Source organism: Callorhinus ursinus, unplaced genomic scaffold, assembly GCF_003265705.2.
Source record: "Callorhinus ursinus isolate GAN/ISIS: 27379988/994484 unplaced genomic scaffold, GSC_fseal_2.0 scaffold13, whole genome shotgun sequence".
NCBI lineage: Eukaryota > Metazoa > Chordata > Mammalia > Carnivora > Otariidae > Callorhinus > Callorhinus ursinus.
The window spans coordinates 8528034-8553099 of record NW_027397075.1 but is presented as its reverse complement, the minus strand read 5'-3'; the positions used below and the strand labels follow the sequence as shown (position 1 = coordinate 8553099).

General features: G+C 46.4%; 1 long non-coding RNA gene across 1 annotated transcript; it reads right to left on the bottom strand.

Annotated features, from left to right (window-relative positions):
• Positions 1-6059: 6059 nt before the first annotated feature.
• LOC112814616 (uncharacterized) lies at positions 6060-24744 on the bottom strand. The gene is made up of 5 exons (XR_003205818.2): positions 24023-24744; positions 23552-23630; positions 21480-21597; positions 9151-9251; positions 6060-8975 (listed from the first exon to the last, which is right to left on the bottom strand). It is a non-coding gene; the product is annotated as an uncharacterized lncRNA (long non-coding RNA).
• Positions 24745-25066: the final 322 nt, after the last annotated feature.

Below are 25066 nucleotides of genomic sequence, written 5' to 3'. Positions count from 1 at the left end.
TCATGCTCAGCACAGAGTCTGCTTAAGATTCTCTCTTCCTCTCCCTCTGCTCCTTCAGCTTATGCTCTCTCTCTCAAATAAATGTTTCAAAGATAAAATAAAATAAAATATGGGGGAAGGGATGCTACATAACTTGCAACACTAGGTCATGAATGGCAATACAAGTTCCAGCTGCCTCTGTTTCTCAGGATGTTTGGCCCTGGAATCCAGGCACCATGCTATATGAAGGCCCAAACCAACCACGCGGAGACACCCGTGTGGAGAGAAACTGAGGCCTAGCCTACAAGCAACCTCAACCGCCACCTATGGGAGTAAGGGAGCCTCCCGAAGTCTTCCATCTGCAGCCCTGCAGGTAAGGAAGCTCAGAGACAAGCCACCATTGCTGGCGTGCTCTGTCTGAATTCCTGACCCACGGTGTCGGTAGGCATAATAACTGGTTGCTCTGTGGCACTAAGTTTGGGGGTACATTGTGTTGTAATCATAACGACTGGAGCAGCTTGCAAGTGGGGGAGTCAGGGTTTGAAACTGGGAGTCGCCAGCTCTTTCCTTTCTCCTTCTGCCTTTTCCCTGCCCTTGCTACCTGGTGAACCTGCCGTGTTGTCAGCAGTCAGGAGCCTCCCCTCTCCTAGCCTAGGTATAACCTCGGACTAATCTCAAGAGCAGTCATTTGTATTTGGAAAAGAAAACCCAGAATTCAAAGATGATTATTTGCAGAATGTGTAAGAGTCTCCCTTGGTGAGAGATGTGGTTCTTTCCACAAAAGGAGAGCGTCCAGCCCACGGTTCGCCTACACCCACGCCAGAAAACCTGAGTCAAACAAAAAGTGATGAGAATGGCTGGCTCTTCATTCCTGCCGCCCCTGCTCTTTGCTCAGATCACAAAGGCTCCTCTTTCTTGTTTTTTTGTTTTTTTAAATGAAGTCTTCAAGCATCTGCCAAGGCAGGCATTCTCTTTTCTATGCCTACCTTATCTCCCCCACTCTCGCAAAACAGTGGGGCTCATTCCTTCCATTTGGTTTAGCATTTTAAAAAAAATTGCACTTAACTTTTCCTGGGCATGCCTAGAAGCACATCTGTGCACCTTCAGGCTGGAGGGCTGAGTTTGGCTGAATGTGAATCTGTTTTCTTCCTTTGGGCATGAGGATGGATTAGGATGCATTGCAAGGTGGGAAACGGAAAAAAAAAACTAAAAAACTAAAATCCAACCATCTCGACTTAAGATCTTTAAAAATAAGGATAATTAAGATAAAGAAATGCATTCATTTATACACCACCAGGAAGTTCAAGCATAATTTGACTGTGGACAAGGCTGGACCCAGCAGCTCAGACAACACCATCCAGAGTCAGAATCTCTGCATTCCTCAGCTTTGCCTTCTCTGTGATGTCTTCATTTCCTGGCTCCTCCTGGGGCTCCAAGGCCATTTCAGGTTTTCCATATCACTGAACCCAAAGCAGAGGAAGACAGAGTTCCTCTGTCCAATGGCTTGAAAAGACTTCAAAGATTGGAGACTTGTTTTCTCTGGCTGGCCCTTCTTGGGTTCTAAGCGCTGTCTTAACCGATCAGCATGGCCCAGCGACCAGAATGCAAACTCAACGGCTGTGAGTTTGAAAGGGTTGGGGACAGAGGGCCTGTTATCCCAGGAAAGGGGAGAGGCTTTGGACAGCAGAACATAAGTGGCCACGACTGGATGGAATTGGGATGTGCAGAGAAAGAAACATTAAAAATTCACAGCCTCTAACAGAAGATATCCAGGGGCGCCTGGGTGGCTCAGTTGTTAAGCGTCTGCCTTGGGCTCAGGTCATGATCCTGGGCTCCTGGGATCGAACCCCGCATCGGGCCCCTGTTCTGCGGGAAGCCTGCTTCTCCCTCTCCCACTCCCCCTGCTTGTGTTCCTTTTCTCGCTGTCTCTCTCTGTCAAATAAATAAATAAAATCTTAAAAAAAATTACCCTAGTAATACATGAATATATTTTTGTGAGAGAGTCTAACAATTCAAATCTATGTAGAGCAAAATATGTTCCTCTTCATCAGCTTCTACTATCAACAGTTTGAAGCACATCCTTACAGCCTCTTTACTTCGCATTTATGTAGATATGTGCACAGGGCTCCTAGCTAAAACTGATGGGGCACTTACTACCTGTCAGGCACTGCTCCAAGGAATTTACATAGATTAATTTGTTTAATCTCCACAACGACATGAGGCAAGTTCTATTATCTTTTATTTATGTATTTAAAGATTTTATTTATTTGAAAGAGAGAGAACACGAGCAGGGGGAGGGGCAGAAGAAGAGAGAGGGAGAAGCAGGTTCCATGCTAAGCAGGGAGCCCGATGCAAGGCTCGATCCCAGGACCCTGAGATCATGACCTGAACGGAAGTCAGATGCTCAACCTTCTGAGTCACCCAGGCACTGCTCTATTATCTCTTTTACAGAGGAGGAAACACAGGTCCAGAGAGGTGAAGTTACCTCCCCAAAGCCACACAGCTTCAGAGAGGAGGAGCTCACATTCAAACCCAGATAGCCTGGCCCCAGATTCTATATACCTAACCATTGCATTCTACTCTCTTAAGAGTTTTCTCTTTTCCATAAAGGGGATCATACCTTGTGTATCCTTGGCATGTTGCTGTTTGCATTCGATACCTTTTAGAGAGCATTCGTGTCAGTTCATGCGGGTCTTCTTCTCTCACTTCAAGGACAGTGCAGTACTGGATGGTGTCCCAGCACGAAGATGCTCTAATGTATCTGTCCATTTCTTGTAGACAGACCGTCAAGGGGTTTCTACCCTTTCATTTTGACAAGCAATCCTTTGGCCCTCATCACTTGTCCATATGTCTCTGGGCACTCACAGCGATTTGCGGTTTACACCCCACTATCAGCGTATAAGCACCCAATCCCCACACTCTTGCCGGTGCTGGATGGGTACAGCTTCTGCTTACAGCCCCTGGATGGGGGAGGTGGGAAAGTTATAGCTCTTTTGATGTTTTGCTTCGCATTTCCCAGATTACCAGTGAGCTCAGGCATCTTTTCAAGTGTTTACAAGGACCATTTCTGGATTATCTTCTGTGAGTGGATATCTTTTTTTTTTTTAAAGATTTTATTTATGTATTTGACAGAGAGAGACACAGTGAGAGAGGGAACACAAGCAGGGGGAGTGGGAGAGGGAGGAGCAGGCTTCCCGCGGAGCAGGGAGCCCGATGCGGGGCTCGATCCCAGGACCCCGGGGTCATGACCTGAGCCGGAGGCAGACGCTTAACGACTGAGCCACCCGGGGGCCCCTACTCGGGTAATCGTTTTAAAGCTCCCACCCTCCAATCCCTCGCCGTGATATCCATTAATATGCTTCCTTTTGTGGAATATTCTCATTCCGTGAGGGACAGGGCAGGGTCTGGCATGGTCCAACCCCCACTCTTGTGCAGCTGGAGAAAGGGAAGCTGCTAGAGGTTAAGCTATGGGTCCAGCCTCAAGCTTTGACTCAGCAGCCAGCCTGGGGCCCCCACCCAGAATCTTGTTACCTCCATCTCCACCCCACAGCCACCTCTGTCACAGAGTTTAGTCCTCAGCATTCCACTGTCTTTATACCCTTAGAGCATGTTTTCCTCCTTCTTTGGGCTGTGCAAATAGCCCTCACTCAAAATGCCCCGTTCTGTCCTCTTGCCAACTCTCAGAAGCAGAAGGTATTTCCTCATTTTCCAGATGAGGAACCTGAAGAACAGAATGCTCAAGTAGCATGCCCAAGGGCACGCAGCTCATAAGCAGCCGAGCTGCATCTCAAACCCATCTCTTTCTGGTGTTAAGGTTTGTGCCTTTTTTTAAAAAGTTAGATTTAGGGCGCCTGGGTGGCTCAGTCATTAAGCGTCTGCCTTCGGCTCAGGTCATGATCCCAGATCCTGGGATCGAGCCCCACATCGGGCTCCCTGCTCCGCGGGAAGCCTGCTTCTCCCTCTCCCACTCCCCCTGCTTGTGTTCCCTCTCTCGCTGTGTCTCTCTCTGTCAAATAAATAAATAAATAAAATCTTTAAAAAAAAAGCCTCAGAAAATAAATAAATAAATAAAAGTTAGATTTAGGGGCACCTGGGTGGCTCAGTCGTGCACCGGGCTCCCTGCTCAGAGGGAAGCCTGCTTCTCCCTCTCCCACTCCCCCTGCTTGTGGTCCCTCTCTCACTGTGTCTCTGTGAAATAATTAAATAAAATCTTAAAAAAAAATAAAAGTTAGATTTAATTAGTGTTTTAAATAAGTTACTCCTGGTGCCATCCATCCAAGAAAACCTAAAAGCAGGAGTGTATTCTGAGGTCTCACACTGCTGGTGTTCAGAGCCCACCATGGCTTCGGATCCTTGTGTCCAAATCTGCACAGTCCCCTGGGCATGGCTGGCCTGGACTGACATCTGTGGTTTCATCTGCATCATAATGTCCCAGCCAAGAGGGCAGAGTCAAGATGAGAAAGGAGCCTTGGACTATGTGAGCCCCTGGCCTCACCCCAGCACAGAACTCGTGGAGGCCAAGGCCTGGAGTATGAACGAGTCAGCACAGAGGGAAGCAAAACTGATGACTCAGCTCCAGGTCATGATTTCCCTCTCCCTTGCCTAAGAGATGAGTCATGGCCTAATGCCTTTAATTTTCAGACTTCTAACTCATCCCAGCAGGGACTAGGAAGCTGATGAGGGAAATCTCCCTGTAGCATAGGCTCTGCCACCGGATGGCCTGAGTTCAAATTCTGTCTCTGCTCCTAACTAATTCTGGGACCTTAGCAAATCACTGAACCCGCATTTCCCCACCTGTAAATTGCAGATGCTAACCCCTCTCTTGTGAGGTAATCTATACTTAATCTAACCCACCTAATCAATAATTCATTGAGTACCTACTATGTGCCAGGCACAAGGAATGTGGTAGTAAACAAAACAGACAAAACTCCTGCCCGGGCGAAGCTTACATTCCGGGGAGAAAAAAAGAAACAATGATCAAATAATGTGTGTACATTGTAATGTCAGCTGGTGATAAGCAAGGTGAGGAATCAAACAGTGAGGTAGGACAGAGGGTCAGGAGAGTTGACAGAGACAGTTCCTATGAACTACTTGGCACAGGGCCCAGCACATAGTAGGGCCTCCACAAGGAGATCTGAATTCCCCTCCTTGTGGTTTAGGGAGTAAGAGCTGCATGGTCTGCAGAACTGAACAGGCCTCTGCTCGCTGGAGGAGACAGAAGGTCATTCCTAGCTGCAGGGCAGGAAAACTCTTTGCTCAGTGTGTGTGTGTTTAAGATATTTTTTATCGAGATGAAATTTACGTAGCATAAAATTCACCTTAACCACTTTCAAGTGAACAATTCAGTGATGTTTAATATGTTCACACTGTTGTGCAACCATCATCTCCATCCTCTTCCAAGATGTTTTCATCACCCCAAAAGGAAACCCGTGTCCGCCAAGCAGTCAGTCCCCGTTCCCAGCTCTCCCCTGTCCCCCACAACTATTAGTCAGTGGCAGGGGCAGAGCAGGATTCAAACCCAGAAAGTCTGTGCTTGTCATGACCACTTATGACTCTTGCCACTCCCCTGCCGTGTCTTGCTTCCTGTCATGCCTTCCATACATGCAGAGCGCCGACTCTACCAGCTGTTCCCTCAGGTCTCAGCTTGGGGACCACCTCCTCTAAGAAGCCCTCCCTGATCACCTCTTCTACTAGTACCTGTGGCAGAGTCCTGTTAATTTTCCTCATAGCACTTAGCAGTTTGTAATTTTTTTGTCTGCTGCTTTACCTACTGACTGCCTCCACCCCTAGACTATAAGCTTTGTGAGGACAGGGGCCCCTCTGCCTTGTTCACTTTGTACTCCCACTTTTTATCTCAGGGCCTACCTCAGAAGAGGTACTTAATAAATATTGAGTGCACCTGGAGAGTAGTTGAATAATTAAATAAATGAACCTAACATACAAAACATACTGATGTCATGTTTCTATAGGCCTGACATATACAAATTACATTGTTTTCCAAATATTAATTAATGAAGCCTTTGGAATGTCCCCGAGGGGTTGGCCAAGGGTGCTTCCATGCAGAAGATCCAAGACACAAATAGAGTGAAATGATTTATTCTGGGTCACTGATGACTCAGTGTCTGGGAATAGAAACATACTCCAAAACCTTTGCTCTAATTAGTCAAGGTAATTATTGGGCACAATAATTAGGCACAAATGACCTCAGCCAGGCTGTTTTGCAACCTTGGGAATTTAAGACCTGTACTAATTTTGCTTTAATGACTATTTGTTGCGGCTTGCCACCCCAAACCTTTTCTGCTTTTTCTGAGCGAGCAAACATTTGTCTCAAAACACAGTCTTTTGGGGGCACCTGGCTGGCTTAGTCAGGGGAACGTGGGACTCTTGATCTCGGGGCTGTGAGTTCGAGCCCCGAGTTGGGTGTAGAGATTCCTTTAAAAATCTTAAAACACACACACAGTCTTTTCGATAAGAGATGCTTTTCCTCACCCACTGTCACATTCGGGAGTCGTCCCTCAAATAATTACCCTCTGTTACAGTTTTTGCTTTTGTGGGATTTTTAGGTTTGGGGTTATCGTAAGAGGTGAATTCTGGTCCATAGGAAACTCCGGGCTTGTTCGCTGGTTGAGTCAATATTTACTGCGCCCCCTACCGGGAGCAGAGCTCTATGCACCACGCTAGAGCCAACGGGGAATAAAACAACTCCCACCCCGGGGGGAACTTTCTGGGCGTTCCTGGCAGTACGAGGAGGGTTTGCAGCATTTTAGTGGTTTCTTTATCGTACTCTTTTTTTTTTTAAGATTTTATTTATTTATTTGAGAGAGAGAATGAGATAGAGAGCACGAGAGCGGGTAGAGTCAGAGGGAGAAACGGACTCCCCGCCGAGCAGGGAGCTAGATGCGGGACTGCGGGACTCGATCCCAGGACTCCAGGATCACGACCCGAGCCGAAGGCAGTCGCCCAACCAACTGAGCCACCCGGGCGCCCTCTTTATTGTACTCTTAACCCCGCATCACAGCCAGCCTTTCCCGAGGCCTTTCTCTATATAAAGCATGGCATTGCGTGAGTTGAGTCAAAACAGACCTATGAGGAAAGTACTATTATTAGTGCTAGTATTACCACCCCCATTTTACAGATGGGGAAACCGAGGCACTGTTAAGTGCCTTGCCCAGATTCACACAGCTGGTAGGTAAGTGATGGTGGCAGGATATGAACCCAGCTCTCAGAATGGGTGCTCTTACCCACTTGACTGGACTCACCGTACCAACATTTTGGATTGTCCAGAAAGCCCCCCAAATTCTCTGACATTGCACACCCACTTCTATATTCACACGCAAACATCTGCTGGGAACTCTCTGATGGGAGGCAAAGAGCAGGGATATGTAGATGAACCAGAGCACATCCTTTCCCCATTCTGAAGTGCTCCACGCAGTAGCTGGGGTAGAGAGGGTTTTGAAAAACCTGTTCAGGCCACTGCCTACTGAAAATCTTTTGAGGTTCCCAAGGCTCCTGGACTGGAACCCAGAGGTATCTGGATGTACCTATCATCTCCAGGCTGTAGGTGGCTCCATGGGGCAGAGACCCTTCTCAGGAACCACTGCGGTGCTAATCTAGCACGCTCTTCTCTTAACCTACCCGCACCCCCATCCCGGAGTACTGCGTGCAAACTCCTGAGGTGAAGGAGGAGGGAAAATGCATGGGGATTTAATGCAGTGGGCGACCACCAGATATCCATCTGCCTCTCTCCAGCTTCCCACATCCACCCCATCTCAGCTACCCTGGCCCACACAACCACCACTTCTTGCCTGCACGATTGTGATAACCTTCTTGCTGGTCTCCCAGCTTCCCCATTAAAACTAACAATCGCAGAATTTTTAATATGAAAAATTTCAAAAAAGTAGAGAGAATAAGGACGCCTGGCTGGCTCAGTCGGTGGACCATATGCAACTTCTGATCTCAGGGTCATGAGTTCAAGCCCCACGTTGGGTGTAGAGCTTACTTAACAAAAAAGAAAAGAAAAACAAAAACAGAAATAGACTGGAATAATGAAGGCAATTGCAACAATGATTAGCTCCTCAGCTCACCGCCAACCCTGTTTTTCCCCTTCTTTAGCCCCCTGGAATTTGTAATTCCTCCTCTCTGGGTTTTTGTTTTTGTTTTTTGTTTTTTGGACATTTTCACCCTCAGGGACAGGATAATATGACTTTTCATCAGTTCCCCCCACAGATGTATTGTCTGTTGTGGCAGAAACTTTATTCCAAGATTCCTTCAGGGATTTGCTTTTGAATCCAAAGTCTTGCTACTCAAAACCAGTTCAGAGACGTTTAAAAAAAAGAGCCTCTTTTGCGAATCTTGCAAATCAAAAGCCTTGGCTTTCAAGGTTATTATCTCTGCCATGAATTTCAAAAGCCTGTTTAGGAACTGGTGGAAGCCAAGAATTTGGCTCTTTGGCGCTTTCTTTTTTTTTTTTTAACTGGTTTGGGTCAAGCCTCTCCAAGGGGTGTGTATCCAGAGTGATTCAGGCCTGAACTTCAATACTGGGTTTTGTGGGGAGAGGGGTCACAGGATTCCTCTTAAAAAGGGAACAAACATAGCATTGCTTCATGTGCAGAAAATGCTACTCATTGCTATTTTTGTTGTTGTTAGAATAATCTTAGTGAATTTAAATGATTTCTCTGAATGCTCACAGATGTGATGTCCATTCCCTCCGTGTTTCCCTCTGGTTTTAAGCTCTTCAACTATAATTTCTCCTAATTTAAACTTTCACAAGACCCTAACTCCCACCTCTGGGGCAGTTATTTTCTACTGAATAAGTCAGGTTCCTAGGTGTTTCTGCAAGAGCGGCTTCTCAGGGCTGGACCAGTGTGCACTTGCAAACCAGCGGGCCTGGCTATCACCTAAAGCCCCATGTCATTTCAAAGTCTGATGCTCCTGCTTTGCCTTGCATCATCTGATTTCCTGTTATACGCGTTGGCATTCATGTTGAAGTTAGTCACCTGTTAAAAAAAAAAGTAAGATTTTTCTTTCCAGGCAAATCCACTGAAATTTCCCAATGTTTTCCAACACCAAGAGTCTCCCAGAATCAGGACTTAGCCAGACAGGATAATTCAGGCCCAGACATGATACACACTGACAGGGAAGGAAGGATGGTTAGCGGTTAGAGCCACTTACTGAGAATAGAATCGCTGGTGTTTATCCTCAGCTCAGCCAGCAGCTTCCCTGGTGATCCCACATGCCCACAGCGGGGCTCTGTTTCCAAAGGGGCAGTTTTCCTTATGAAAAAATCAAAATAGACTTGTGTTCTTAGAGCTAGAGGCAAGAACCCTTGTATTTTTTTTTTAAGTGGCCCAAAAGGTTGCAATTGGGTGTGATTTTTTTTAATAAACTTCTATTTTTTTAAAAAGATTTTACTTATTTTATTTATTTGAGAGAGACAGTGGGAGGGAAAGGGAGAGAGAATCTGAAGCAGACTCCCATGCAGAGCACAGAGCCCGATGCGGGGCTCAATCCCCCAACTGTGAGATCATGACCTGAGCTGAAACCAAGAGTCGGACGCTCAAATGACTAAGCCACCCAGGCACCTCTAAAAATAAACTTTTAGAACAGTTTTAGATTTACAGAAAAGCTGCAAAGATAGTACAGAGAATTCCCACAGACCCCATACTCACTTTCCCCTGATTTTCCTGTATTATAAACATCATACATTATCATATATTTGTCACAATTAAACAACAAATGTTGATACGCGATATTAACTAAAGTCTGTACTTTGTTCAGATTTCCGTAACTGTTACTGAATGCACTTTTTCTGTTCCAGAATCCTGTCCAGAAAACCACATTACATGTGGGTGTCTTGCCTCCTTAGACTCCTTTTGGTTGTGAAGGTTTTTCAGACTTTTCTTTTTAATTGAGATGTAATTCATATACTATAACACACACCCTTTTAAAGTGCCCATTTCACTGGGATTTAGTATATTCAAAAATCGTGCTAATTTGGGGCACCTGGGTGGCTCTGTCGTTAAGTGTCTGCCTTCGGCTCAGGTCATGATCCCAGGGTCCTGGGATTGAGCCCCGCGTCGGGCTCCCTGCTCAGCAGGAAGCCTGCTTCTCCCTCTCCCACTCCTCCTGCTTGTGTTCCCTCTTTCACTGTGTCTCTGTCAAATAAATAAATAAAATCTTTAAAAAATATAGTGTATGTAAAAAAATTGTGCTAATTCTAGGACATTTTCTTCACCTTGATAAGAAACCACATATGCATGTAGTCATTCCCCATTCCTGTCACTCCCCATTCCTGCCACCTTGAGCCCCCTGGCAACAGCTGATCTACTTTCTGTCTACGGATTTGCTTATTAAGGATATTTCATATACATGGAGGCATACAAGGGCGCCTGGCTGGCTTAGTGGGTAGAGCATGAGACCCTTCAGCTTGGGCCTGTGAGTTCGAGCTCCACGCTGGGTATAGAGATTACTTAAAAATAAATGCAGGGTGGGGCGCCTGGGTGGCTCAGTTGGTTGAGCGACTGCCTTCGGCTCAGGTCATGATCCTGGAGTCCCTGGATCGAGTCCCGCATCGGGCTCCCTGCTCGGCGGGGAGTCTGCTTCTCCCTCTGACCCTCCCCCCATCTCATGTGCTTTCGCTCTCATTCTCTCTGTCTCTCAAATAAATAAATAAAATCTTTAAAAAAAAAATAAAATAAAATAAATGCAGGGTGCCTGGGTGGCTCAGTTGGTTAAGTGACTGCCTTCGGCTCAGGTCATGATCCTGGAGTCCTGGGATCGAGTCCCACATCAGGCTCCCTGCTCAGCAGGGAGTCTGCTTCTCCCTCTGACCCTCCCCCTTCTCATGTGCTCTCTCTCCGTCTCTCATTCTCGCTCTCTCAAGTAAATAAATAAAATCTTTAAAAAAAAAACAAAAAAAAAATAAATGCAGAATGTCCTGCATTTGGGATTTGTCTGATGTGTTTCTCGTGATTATGCTGGGCTTATGGATTTTGGGGAGGAAGATCACTGAGGTAAAGTGCCCCTCTCATCACTCATGTCAAGGATGTTGTACTACCATTAGGATTTTTCACTTTTTTTTAAAGCTTTTATTTATTTATTTATTTGTCACAGAGAGAGAGAGAGAGAGAGAGAGCACAAGCAGGGGGAACAGCAGGCAGAGGGAGAGGGAGAAGCAGGCTCACACCGAGCAAGGAGCCTGATGCGGGACTCGATCCCAGGACCTTGGGATCATGACCTGATCTGAGGGCACACACTTTAACTGACGGAGCCTCCCAGGAGTCCTGATTTCTCACTCTTGATGTGAAACTTGGTCCCCTGATGGACGTAGTGTCTGTCAGATTTCTCCACTGTAAAGTGCCTAATTTTAATAGACAGTTACATTGATTTCCTCTTTACTTTGGCCACGTGGTTATAAATCTAATATTAGTTTTTGTGACATAGATCTATTTAAATGAAGGCTAGTTTTTTTTTTAAAGACTTTTTTAAAATTTTTGTTTATTTGAGAGAGAGAGTGAGAGAGAAAGTACAAAAGCGAGTAGGGTCAGAGGGAGAAGAAGACTCCCTGCTGAGCAAGGAGCCCGATGCGGGACTCGATCCCGGGACTCCGGGATCATGACCTGAGCCGAAGGCAGTCGCTCAACCAACTGAGCCACCCAGGCACCCCTCAAATGAAGGCTAGTTTTAACATACTTCATTTGGATTCACACTTTCAAAATTTGGGAGGCAGGGCTCCTGGCTGGTTCAATCAGAAGAGCATGCCACTCTTGATCTCGGGGTCATGGGTTCGAGCCCACATTGGGGGTAGAGATTACTTAAATAAACTTTAAAAAACTTTATTCATTTTTTAAAAGTTTTATTTACTTGTTTATTTTTATTTTTTTAAGATTTCGTTTATTTATTTGACAGAGAAAGACTCAGCGAGAGAGGGAACACAAGCAGGGGGAGTGGGAGAGGGAGAAGCAGGCTTCCCATGGAGCAGGGAGCCCGATGCGGGGCTCGATCCCGGGATCCTGGGATCATGACCTGAGCCGAAGGCAGACGCTTAACGACTGAGCCACCCAGGCGCCCCATTACTTGTTTATTTTTAGTAATCTCTATACCCCACGTGGGGCTCGAACTCACAACCCTGAAATCAAGAGTTCCATGCTTCATTGACTGGAGCCAGCCAGGCACCCTTGGATTCACACTTTATTATTATTTTTTTTTATTTTTTAAAGATTTTATTAAATCTTTAAAAAATCTATTAAAAAATAAATAAAGATTTTATTTATTTGACAGAGAGAGACACAGCGAGAGAGGGAACACAAACAGGGGGAGTGGGAGAGGGAGAAGCAGGCTTCCCCTGGAGCAGGGAGCCTGATGCGGGGCTCGATCCCAGGACTCTGGGATCATGACTTGAGCCGAAAGCAGACGCTTAACGACTGAGCCACCCAGGCACCCCTGGATTCACAGTTTAAATAAAGACCTTTTATTTTTTCAGATAGAAGACATTAAATTGCATTAAAAATATCACGCTGAAGCAATTTGCACAGATTTTTAAACAAATATTTAATACCCAGTGTTGGTGGGTATATAGAGAAAATGGGCATTTCACACTCTGTCCAGGGTGAGGGTGGAGATGGGGAGGACACTCAGCAATTCACCTCCGAAGGCTCGAAATATGCCACCTGAACCCTTCGATTCTATGTTTAGAAATTTATATGAAGAAAACAAATATGTATGCAAAGATTTGGTCAAAAGAAAACCCAACCCAGCTCATTACAGTATTATTTGTAAGAACCAAAAACTGAAAATAAACTAAGTGCCCCAAAGAGGAAATTAGCTTTAGCATTGATGACACAACCCGCCAGCCCAATACCATCTGGTGTCAGAAGTGTTCTGTGGGTAATGTCAACTATACTTCAATTAAAAACATAAATCATAAACAAAAGTGTTCTGTGGATAGAAACATCTTAGGAACCTCTTTGAGCCTCAAGTCCTCATCTTTATTTTTTTTAAAGATTACTTATTTATTTGAGATAGAGAGAGACAGACAGAACACAAGTGTGAGGAGGGGCAGAGGGAGAGGGAGAAGCAGACTCCTCACTGAGCAGGGAGCCCAATGTCAGGCTCGATCCCAGGACCCTGGGATCATGACCTGAGCCGAAGGCAGACACTTAAGGACTGAGCCACCCAGGCACCCCAATTCCTCATCTTTAAAATGGGAATAAAAATACAAACCTCAGGGCATCTGGGTGGCTCAGTCAGTTAAGCAGCCAGCTCTTGGTTTTGGCTCAGGTCATGATCTCAGGGTCATGGGATCAAGCCCTGAGTGGGTTTGGCGCTCAGAGAGCACCTGCTTGAGATTGTGCTCTCTCTCCTTCAAATAAATAACAAATAAATCTGCAAAAAAAAAAAAAAAAAACCAACCTCATTGGGGAATTATTGGGATCAAATAAGTTAATACAAAGGCCTTACCATAAATATTAAAACATATGGAATCATATGTGTGGCAGGGGGACCTTCTCCGAAAAAGGTTATTATTAATGCTAACTTATTCTCAGTTGTAAGGAGATACCCATCCCAGTGTTAGGCGGGGTCATATGACCTGCTCTGGCCAACAGATAATGATCAGAAGTGATGTGTCACTTCCTATTTGAGGCAGCAAAAAGTCTCTGCAAGACTCTCCAGGCTTCATCTTCCCTTTTGTGGAGGTTGGAGTCACAAGACAGAAGCCGCCTGTATCCCTGAGTCACTGAGCATCGTCCCGGGATAGGAGCCGTGGATTGTTGCCTGGACCCAGAGCAGGCTATGCCTCAGTAAGAAACAGATGTTTGTGGGGTTAGCTGATTAGCTCTTTTTGTTGTTGCTTGGTGATTGACAGCAGCATAACCTCTCCTGACTATTATAACACATCTGAATGCTTCTGGACAATAACCCAGACAATGTGTTTGGACGATGCAGGGCACCGCCCCTCACATCCTTCATCCCACAGCACATCTCGGCTGTTGTTTCAGCCGTCGGGAGAAACCACAGAAACAACACGCTGAGAACAACCGTATTGGCACCTTCAGCTCTTATGACCACCGGGCAGTCAAAAAAATTAAAAAAAAATTTTTTTAAAGATTTTATTTATTTATTTGACAGAGAGAGGGAACACAAGCAGGGGGAGTGGGAGAGGGAGAAGCAGGCTTCCTCCCGAGCAGGGAGCCCGATGTGGGACTCGATCCCAGGACCCTGGGATCATGACCTGAGCCAAAGGCAGACTCTTAACAACTGAGCCACCCAGGCGTCCCTGGTGCTAATTTTTTTTTTAAATTGAGATATAACTGGCATTTGACGTCTAACGTTGTATTAGTTTCAGGTGCGTGACACAGTAGTTCAATATTTGTATATATTGTTAAATGATCACAGTAAATTTAGTTAACATCCATCACCACATGTTGTTACAATTTTTTTCCTTGTGAATAGGACTTTTAAGATTTACTTTTTTTTTTAAGATTTTATTTATTTATTTGACATACAGAGAGAGCTAGAGAGGGAACACAAGCAGGGGGAGTGGGAGAGGGAGAAGCAGGCTTCCCGCTAAGCAGGGAGCCCGATGCGGGGCTCGATCCCAGGACCCTGGGATCCTGACCTGAGCTCAAGGCAGACACATAACGACTGAGCCACCCAGGTGCCCCAAGAGTTACTCTTTTAGTAACTTTCAAGGGTACTGTTTTTTTTAAGATTTTATTTTTAAGTAATCTCTACACCCAAAGTGGGGCTCGAATGCACAAACCTGACATCAAGAGTCTCAAGCTTTACCCAAGGGAGCCAGCCAGGCCCCCTAAGGGCTGTTTTTTGTTTTGTTTTGTTTTGTTATTTAAGAAGGAATGAATATGTCCTTGTGAAGTGATTCTGACCTGCCGGGCCATGGTTAACATTCCCTCATTTGGGCAGAGCTGGAGAATCTGTATGTTTGCACCTGTTCCTTGTGGTGGGCAGCCTCTGAGCGGGTCCACAAATATCCACGACTCTCAGTATTCATGCCCCGTTGCAATTCCCTCTCCTATGGTGTGGGTTGGATTCGCTGATGTGCCTCCGATGAATAGAATACCGCAGAAGTGATGTATGTCACATCCAGGAGTAGGTTATTAAAAACTGTCACATCTGCCTCGGGCACCTTCTTGCTCTCTTCCTCTGCTGAAAGAAGCCAGCTGCCAAGTCGTGAGCTGGTCCCTGGAGACTTAATTAACATAACTATCACCCCAACTGTTTCCTTTCCCAACCGGGATTACAATAGGATCCCCTTGTAATCCCTCTTTCTGGTCCTTCCCTTCATCCCCAGGCAACCTTTGCTCTGTTTTCTGTGACTATAGATTTGTTTGCATTTTCTGTAAAGGGAATGAATCATAAAGCGTGAACTTTTTTTTTTTTTTTTTGGTCTGGCTTCTTCCACTCAGCATAATTATTTTGAGATTCATCCATGTTGTATCGTGTACTGAGAGTTCATCCCTTCTTATTGCTACACAGCCATCCGCTCTGTGGATGCCCCACAGTCTGTCTATCCTTCCACCTGTTAAGGGATCCTTGGATTGCTTTCTGTTTTTGCTTCTTGCAAACAGGGCAGATATGAACTTGTGTGTATAGTGTGGGCATAGGCTTTCTCTTCTCTTTGGTAAATACCTAGATGGAATGGTGGGGGTCTCACTGTTAAGTGTCTGTTGAATTTTATTTTATTTTATGACATTTATTTATTTTTAAAGTGACCTCTACATGGGTAGAGATGACTTAAATCTCGAATTCACAACCCTGAGATCAAGAGTCAGACAGATGCTCTACCGAGGGAGCTAGCCAGGCGCCCCTGTATGCTGAATTTTCAAAGAAACTCTTGACTTACTTTTCAAAGTGATGGTACCATTTTACAATCCCACAAGCACTCTGTAGGATGTTTTAATGACCCTGGCACTAACCCCAGTAAGTACCAGGGGTCCCAGTCACTGTGACACCCAACTCCCACCACCCCCATTTCCAAAAATGCTCCTTGGAATGGGACAATACCGCCACATCTGAGAACTGCTAGACCAGAGGCATTTTTGTTCCTGCAGTAGAAACCCCCCACTGACAAACGATGAAAGAAAGCTCCTGAACCCGTATTATCTGAATGGAGTTCATGGTCGCTTGAGGCACAAGATGGTGGCAAGAGCAGGAGGTAGCTGCTGGTGGTACACCTTGCCTTGACTTTGCGTTTTGTGGTTCTTCGACTTCTGAAAAGACCAAACTGCTCTTTATTTAGGGAACCAGAGTTTATATGTAGTGGAGAAGCACCACGTGGTGGTTGGAACTTAGAGTTCGGACCCATTTGCTTTCCATTCTTCACTTTAGATCTTTTTGTTGTTGTTTGGTCATTGACAGCAGCATAACCTATCCTGACTATTATAACACATCTGAATGCTTCCGGACAATAACCCAGACAATGTGTTTGGACGATGCAGGGCACCGCCCCTCACATCCTTCATCCCACCACTCGTCCCAGAGCCTCCCTGGGGTAAAAATAAGTGGTGTTTGGTAATCCTGAGCTGAAAGGTGGTACTTAAGTCCAAAGTACACCTGAACTCAGTTAATTTGCTCTAATCACCTATACTAGCCAAAGATGCGTAGGCGGGACACACACACACACACACACACACACACACACATCATGATGCAACCACAACCACGCATTGCAGTACAAAGCCACCAAACTCTATTGTGATTTCTAAAAACCTTCATCCCCGGCCCCCTGTCAAACTGCATCATGCATCAGAATCCCCGGAAAGGCTTGTTAAAGCATGGACTGACTGGTCCCACCCAGGAGATTCTGATGTCAGGTGTCTGGACAGGTGCCTGAGAATCTTCATTTCTAACCAGTTCCCGGTCAGCACGGCTACTACTGGAGTCACTCTCTGAGACCCGCTTCCTTGTTTGTTTGTTTTTTTTATTTAAGCATTTATTTGTCGATATAAAGTCCAGCTAAGGCAGTGATCTTCCACCGGGGTGATTTTGCCCACCAGGGGACAAAATCTGGAGACATTTTTGGTTGCCCTAACTGGGATAGTGGGCACTACTGCTACTGGCATCTATTGGGAAAAAAGCCAGGGATGCCGCTCAACATCCTACAATGCATGAGACAGTCCCCCCACCCAAGAATTATTTGACCCAGAATATCAACCGTGCCAAGGCTGAGAAACCCTTAAGTGCCGAGGAATGCATAAATAAATTAGATTATTATCAGAAGGGATAAATATTATGCAGCCACCAGGAAGAACGCTCCTGAGACCTTTTTAAAACTTGAGCAACTGTTTTTGATATGTGAGGGGGAGAGATAAAAGGAGTACATTCAACATATCAGTGGTTTTGTTCATTTTCTTCATACCGTCTGCTTCCTAAAATTTTCTTGTTTATGTGTTTACTTATATATCATCTGTCTCCATTTACTAGGACGTAAGCTCCTGGTGCACTTTAGGAGAGTGTTAACTAGTTGGGATACATGACTGGAGAAACCTGATGTCGTGTAAGTTAAATCAGTGGTGTACTGGTAGGCTGTTAGCAACAGACTCTCTGGGGGCACCTGGGTGGCTCAGTTAAGCATCTGCCTTCAGCGCGGGTCATGATCTTGGGGTCCTGGGGTCGAGCCCCGCATCGGGCTCCCTGCTCAGGGGAGAGTCTGCTTCTCCCTCCCCCTCGGTGCTCTCTGTCAGATAAATAAAATCTTAAAAAAAAAAAATAACAACCAACTCCCTGAAACCGAAAATCTCTCATTTGTAGCATTTCCATGGCGTAAATGTGCCCACCGTGGCTGATTTCAAGTTACTTCATGATGTCAGCAGAGGAGGAGTTCGATAGATGGACACAACTGGCTTTCTAAGCTCGGAGCCAGCTCCAGCACACCACTGGAAATAATTACATTAATATAAAAGACTGGAAGGAAAAATGCCAAAAGGTTAATGGTAGTGTACTGGGATCATGCATATATTAGAAACCAAGAAGCTCCAGCTTGCTAGGAAATGAATTTGAGGGCATGGCTCCTGGGCTAGGGTTATATCCTCCAAGGAGGAATAGAACAACCTAGCCATTAATATGACTCCACTCCTAATTTCTGGTCTCAACCCAAATTCTAAATTTGTGATTCAGAGAATCAGTTGACATGATCTTATGGGAGTTTGGGGTGGGGGGGTGATGCATATAAACATTCGGGGCATAGGCAGGCCCATGAGGTGCAGGTGAAATTTGGGTGAAGTAGAAAAGCATGGGGGCCCGGAGACTCTGCTATGGACTGGCTGGTCAAGGAGGGCTGCTCAGAGGAAGTGACATGTGAACTGAGATCTGAATGACAAGAAGGTGCCCAACAGAGACTGGGACTGTATTGTGAGAAGAGCCAGCAAGTGCCTTCCCGCTCAAGACACACTCGGTGCCCCAGGAGCACCGGCATCGTTGGGAGCTTGTTAGAAATGCAGCTACTGAGGGCCCACCCTAGCCGCACAGAACCAGACTTGGGCATTTGAACGAGATCGTCCAGGGATTTGCGTGAGGATCGCAGAGCTGTGGATTGAATTCGAGAGCCTGCATTACTGTTTCAGGATGCTGGCTGTGGCCAGCCACTGGGACTCCATCGCCTAGACATCTTGCCCCAGTGAGAAACTGGTTTTCTCATGACACCTGTCTTGGCAGATGGACCCGAGCCTTTGTTTTTGTCTTCAGAGCTGTGCCATTTTAAAACAGATTTTAGGAAAACCAAGGAATCACTTAGCAGGGGCACCTGGGTGGCTCAGTCGGTTAAGTGTCTGCCTTCGGCTCAGGTCATGATCCCAGGGTCCTGGGATCGAGCCCCGCATCGGGCTCCCTGCTCAGCAGGGAGGCTGCTTCTCCCTTTCCCTCTGCCTGCCACTCTGCTTACTTGTACTCTCTATCTCTCTGTCAAATAAATAAATAAAATCTTAAAAAAAAAAAGAAATCATTTAGCAGGCAGAAATGGGAGGCCTGAGAAAGAGTCTATCGTGAGGCTCCTTTCACGGTGATATCACTGCTGTGCTGGAGCGTGCCTCCAGCCCCAGCCCTGAGCACCACCTGCAAAGCTGTGGCAAGTTGGGAAGGCCATGGGCAGTCTTTCTGAAAATCCATTAACTGTCTATGATTCACCCTTCAGCTAGCAGTCAGAAGGAGAGATCATTCTTAACCTGACTACTATTTCATAACTAGCAACAATTTGCAACTTCAGTTTCAGGCTGAACACCAGCCTTGCAAGGAACACACTGTTGTAATGGGGAAACGTTTCATAAAAAGTGGGTAAGAGCAAAGAGAAAGCACAAACAGCAACCTCAAATCTCCCCAAACTACAGAATATTACCTTTATTTAGCAGCAGTGTGAAGATTACTATGAGCTTTACATGCTATAATGAGTAATGAATTGTGTTTAGGTGTTGGTGTGGAGACCTAACCACAGCTGCTTATATAAACTAAAGGGTTTTTCCTCCACTTACTAAAAAAAAAAAAAGTTTAGAGGTAGTCTAAGGTTATCCACAAGTTCATCAGACTTCCTCCTTTCTCTGCAGATGGCTTCCACCATTCTCTGCATATGGCTTCCTTCCTTAAGGTTACCTCATGGTCAAAGATGGCTGCTGCAGCCCTGGCTATCTTATTTGAGTTCCAGGCCCCAGGAAGGAGGAAGTAGCAAGAGCAAGAAACCAAGCTAAGTCACTTCCTTTTAAATAGCTTTCCTGGAAGCCCCACCCAATGACTTCCTCTTATTATTTCATCATCCTCCCTTCTTTGCAGAGGAGGCTGGGAAATGTAGTCCTTGAGCTGGGCACACTGCCCACTTGAATACAATTTAGGCTCTGTTAGCAAAAAATAACTGTGGAATGTATATTGGGAAGGGAGCTAGCTGGCTGTGTTATGTTTATATAATCCCATTTTATGCTCAGTTTGGAGAGACCCTTTGGAGAATCCACCATTTCCTGCATGAGGCCTTAGATTCTTGGACACTTTTTCTGTGTCACAGACAACAGACTAGCAGTATTTTCTATTGCTTTTTTAAGATGCATAGAATTTGCTTGCCCAAGGTAAGCTGTGTTTTATCCCAAAGCGGGGAGAACATACAAGGCTTCCAATTTTTGTTAAAAATCTCTTTCTTCAGGGGGCTCCTGGGTGGCTCAGTTGTTAAGCGCCTGCCTTTGGCTCAGGTCATGATCCCAGGGTCCTGGGATCGAGCCCCACATTGAGCCCCACATCAGGCTCCCTGCTTGGCGGGAGGCCTGCTTCTCCCTCTCCCATTCCACCTGCTTGTGTTCCCTCTCTTGCTGTGTCTCTCTCTGTCAAATAAATAAATTAAATATTAAAAATAAAAATCTCTTTCTTCAAAACTTAATTTTGTTTCCTGTGTTTCTATTGAAAACAAGAGTTTAGGGAGAAACACATCCCTTCAGTTTACCAAGTAAGGTGAGCTGTGAGCAGATTTGATCATGAGCTTGCCTTTTGTGCCCCAGGAAAGGTATGAAAAAGGATCAGAACACATCGGTCCCACTCTCCTTCCCACACCTCACAGAAGAGCAAATGGTTGTTTTCTGTGCATGCAGACTATGAGATGGCATGGTGGGTCCACCCTCAACTCCCAGCAAGTCACTCCACCTTTGGAGTCTAGGACTACAGGGAGAGTCAAAGAATCTCACCCTCAGTAGGGAGCTGAATGCAGCACGGGGGTATATTTAGTATGTCAACATTGGTCCCAAACTTGAACGGGGCATATATTAAAACACACAAAAACACTGCTCTTGTATAAACGTATGTGCTGTTAAATGTTAAATAAAAGATGTCTGATTCTATTGTTATTTTGATTGGCCTTTTGTGCTCACAATGTTATTTGACTTTTCTCATGTCTTTTGACTCATGCCCTTGAGTCTAACTTTGGCCTTTTCTGGCAGCAGTTACTCTGTGAGGCCACTTATACTCCTTACTGTGATGAATGCATGCATTATATATCATGAGAAGCTGTTGGCATCATGCATTCTCTTGACATTTCTGTGCAGTAGGGGAGGAAAAAGATGGGCTGCCATTTCAGTTTTAATTCAGTTGTGTTAACAAATAATCTTGGAGTGTGGAAAGCCTTCCTAAGCCTGATGCAAAACTCAGAAGCTATAACCCTAACTGTGTGTTGTGGAAATAGAAAAGATGTCCAAGATCTATTATAAAATGGAAAATAAAAGCTCAGTTTCCTAACACGCTGTGTAATACATCTTTTATGGTTAAAAGTGTTTACGTGGGGTGCCTGGGTGCCTCAGTTGGTTGGGCGTTCAACTGTTGATTTCAGCTGGGATCATGATCTCGGGGTCCTGGGATTGGCCTGCATTGGGCTCTGCACTCAGTGGGGAGTCTGCTTGAGGATTCTCTCTCCCTCTCCCTCTGCTCCTCCCCGTGCTGGCGTACACTGTCTCTCTCTCTCTCTCTCAAATAAATAAATCTTTAACAACCACAACAAAATAAAAGTATTTACATATACATACTTAGAAGTCTGGAAGGATGTTAAAAATGAAAGTACAGGGACACCTGGCTGGCTCAGTTCATGGAGCATGTGACTTTTGATCGGAGTCGTGAGTTCCAGACCCACGTTGGGTGTGGAGCCTATTTAAAAAAAAGAAAAAAGAAAGTATACATTAACCCACATTTTCTTGAGTCATCAAACGCTAATTACTTCAAATGGATGTGAAGTTTCCAGAGCTTAGCTGAGAGATGTCATATGCGCTGTTGCTTGTCCAGGCCTTCCAATTCCAAGGTTGGAGGCTAATGTAGGAGCACTTTCTCAGGCCCCTAGAGTGGTAGTCTTTATTGAATCATTTTGTGGACTGGTATGGCACTCAGTCTTTTTCTCATTTATTCTCATTTAATCCTGAAAACAAACCCAAGGAGTTTCTATTACCAACTCCATTTATGATGCTCAAAGAATCATAGTAATTTGCCCAAGGTCACTCAGATAGGAAGTGCTTATAAAATTTAGAAAGCCAAACTAGGGCGCCTGGGTGGCTCAAGATGGTTAAGCGTCTGCCTTCGGCTCAGGTCATGATCCCAGGGTCCTGGGATTGAGTCCCGCATCGGGCTCCTTGTTCGGCGGGGCGTCTGCTTCTCCCTCTCCCTCTGCCTCTCCCCATGCTTGTTCTCTGTCTCTCTCGCAAATGAATAAATAAAATCTTAAAAAAAAAAAAAGAAAGCCAAACTAGATGGTACTATCTCATCAACAGAAAGAAAATGTTAAGTCAAATGAGATTATTCCTGGTTCTTTTTTTGGGGGGTACAAAAAGGGTGGTTTTATTATAGCATGGGGACAGGACCTATGGGCAGAAAGAGCTGCCAATTCCTGGTTCTTTTAGCCTTTTCCACCTCTGTGCCTTTGAATCCACGCGTCCCTCTGTTCTGAGGGGCCTCATCCTTCCAGGAACCTTGTCTGTGCTTCACGGCCTAGCAAAAAATGCTTCCTACCCCAGGAAGCCCTCCGTGATTCCCACCACTGGGAAGTAACCTTTTATACTCCTTACACATCTTACTTTCTGCCCTCAAGACATGTTGCTTTTCACAGTGGCCACTGATAAGTACATCCTTCAGCTCTTGCAGGTTGACTATGAGCATCCATTAGGTATCGATGTGTAATAACGTTGCTTAGGTTTTATAAAGGGCAGTTTAGAATGAAACTGACCAGTAGCCTGGTGTCCAGCCATCTTTGTGTGTGTGTGTGTGTGTGTGTGTGTGTGTGTGTGTGTGTTTCTTGGGGGTAGGGAACAGGGGGAGAGAGAGAGGGAGAAGGAGAGAGACTCATTTAAGACCACGGCAGGTCTCAGAAAAATCTCTATGAAAATGCACTCAGATTAAAACTTTTTTTTTTTTTGCCATAAAAGCAACAGATTTTCAGATGTTTTTCTATTGTAATCGTTATTCAAAATTTTCTTTTTTTGGGCGCCTGGGTGGCTCAGTTGGTTGAGCGACTGCCTTCGGCTCAGGTCATGATCCTGGAGTCCCGGGATCAAGTCCCACATCAGGCTCCCTGCTCAGCAGGGAGTCTGCTTCTCCCTCTGACCCTCTTCCCTCTCGTGCTAGCTCTCATTTTCTCTCAAATAAATAAATTCTTAAAAAAAAAGAAAAAAAATTTTTTTAAAAAGATTTTTAAAATTTACTTGAGATTTTAAAGATTTATTTATTTGAGAGAGAGAGAGCACAAACAGGGCAGAGGGGCAGAGGGAGAGAAGGAGGCTCCCCGCTGAGCAGGGAGCCCAATGCGGGGCTGATCCCAGGTCCTGGAGATCATGGCCTGAGCAACAGGCAAACACTTAAGGGACTGAGCCACCCAGGCGCCCCTGAAAAAAAATTTCTTTTCATATGATAGTCAATAGATTGTTTTTGTAGTCTTGTACAAAATAGGTAAACCCTAGGCTGTGTGCCTCTGATACTGGATGGACAAAGTACACCAGCCTGGTGCTCCCACTCTGGTTGCCTGAAGAACTGGGGGTTCCCCTATGACCCCTACTTTTGCCTGGCACGTCCTTTCTATGGTGGCCTCTAACCCCCTTTCTTCCTACACCCCACTTACCAATCTTTTAAAGATTCAACCAGGAACAAGACTGCCAAGATTCTCCCCTCCGAAAAGTTACTTTTTGGTGACAAGAGACCTGTAAGTAAACACATCAATAGTAGGATCATTTCAGGCAGTGATGCAGGGTATGAAAAAATAAAACCAGGCAATAGGCGTGTGGAACCTCTACTTTTAACAAGGCCGGTATGACAAGGGCTCTGTGCTTACAGGCCATTTGAGCAGAGCCTTGAGAATTGAGGAGGAGGAAGATTCCAGACAGAGTACTGTTAAGGTAAAGGCCCTGGGGCAGAGAAGAGCTTGGTGTCCTGGGGAAACAGCAAGAAGGCCAGTGTGACTGGGCAGCACAAGCCAAGCAGAGGACAGCGTGAGATGAACAGAGGACGCGGGCCCAGATCCTGCAGGGACTGGTAGGTCGTAATGAAGAGATCAGCTTTTAGTCCAGAAGTGACGGCTGTAAAGCCACCTTACTTTGCAGGAGCGCGCTGTGGCAGCTCCTGAGGGGTGGTGCCCTGGCCGGCTTCTGCACGCCCTGGTGGCTCCTGTCCTTGCCACCAACATCTGGAGGGTCGGTTTTGCCTCTGTGCGGTCACGGCTCGTTTGCGTGGCCGCTTCCTCCAGGGGCTGGAGCCGCAGGCAGGGGTGACGGGGACGCCTCGCGGCGCAGGTTAACAGGAGGTCGGGCGGCCCACCCCGCGCGGCCACGCGGGTTCTGGCCGGGGGAGGTGGGGGTTGGCACGTGACGCAGGCGGCCACACGTGGCCCCTGAGTGTGCTCCCCGGGACAGGTGCGGGGCCGCCACCCTGGCCGGGGTGTCCCGTCCTGCGCTCCGGTTCGCTGGCGGCTTCTCGGGCGGGCTGGCGGCCGCGGCGGGCGCGTCACAGGACGCTGTCCCCGAAGGGCACTGGGCCGCAGGAAGGGCCTGCTAGCCTCGCCACTTGCAAGTTTTTTCTTGGGGCTCGGAAGCCCAACTTGCCCATCCGAGAAATGGGACTCTGAAATAAACAGATGGGGGGGCGCACTCTGCCAACTTGGACGTTTTATTCTTTCTCTACGTCCCTACCCACTTTGGAGCCCAAGGGGCTGGAGCAAGCGGACTGCCACCCCAGACACCCAGCGTCCCCGGCGGGCGGTGGCCCGACTTAATTTTGCGTCCCCTGAGGCTGGGAAGTGCCTAAAAAACCCCCGCGGGGCGCGGTCGCTGGGTCGAGTCACGTGACTCTCGCTCGACGCCCCGCCGGGGGGCGGAGGAGGGAGCAAGCGGGCCTCTTTTTCCCCCCCCCCCCCCCCGCTCCCCCCGTTGGTTTGGACGCAACCACTGTCAGCTCCTCCCCCTCCTTTTCCTCCTCTTCCATCCTTCCTGACACACGCTCCCTTCCCCCGCCCATTGGTTACGTCAGGCAGACAGGACGGTGAGCCAATCATGGTGCTGCGTCCAGAGGCCGGCACGAGAAACCGGTCGGATCGGACCAATGAGGGCGCTCGGAGCGGGCGCGCCCCAACCGGGCAGGGGAA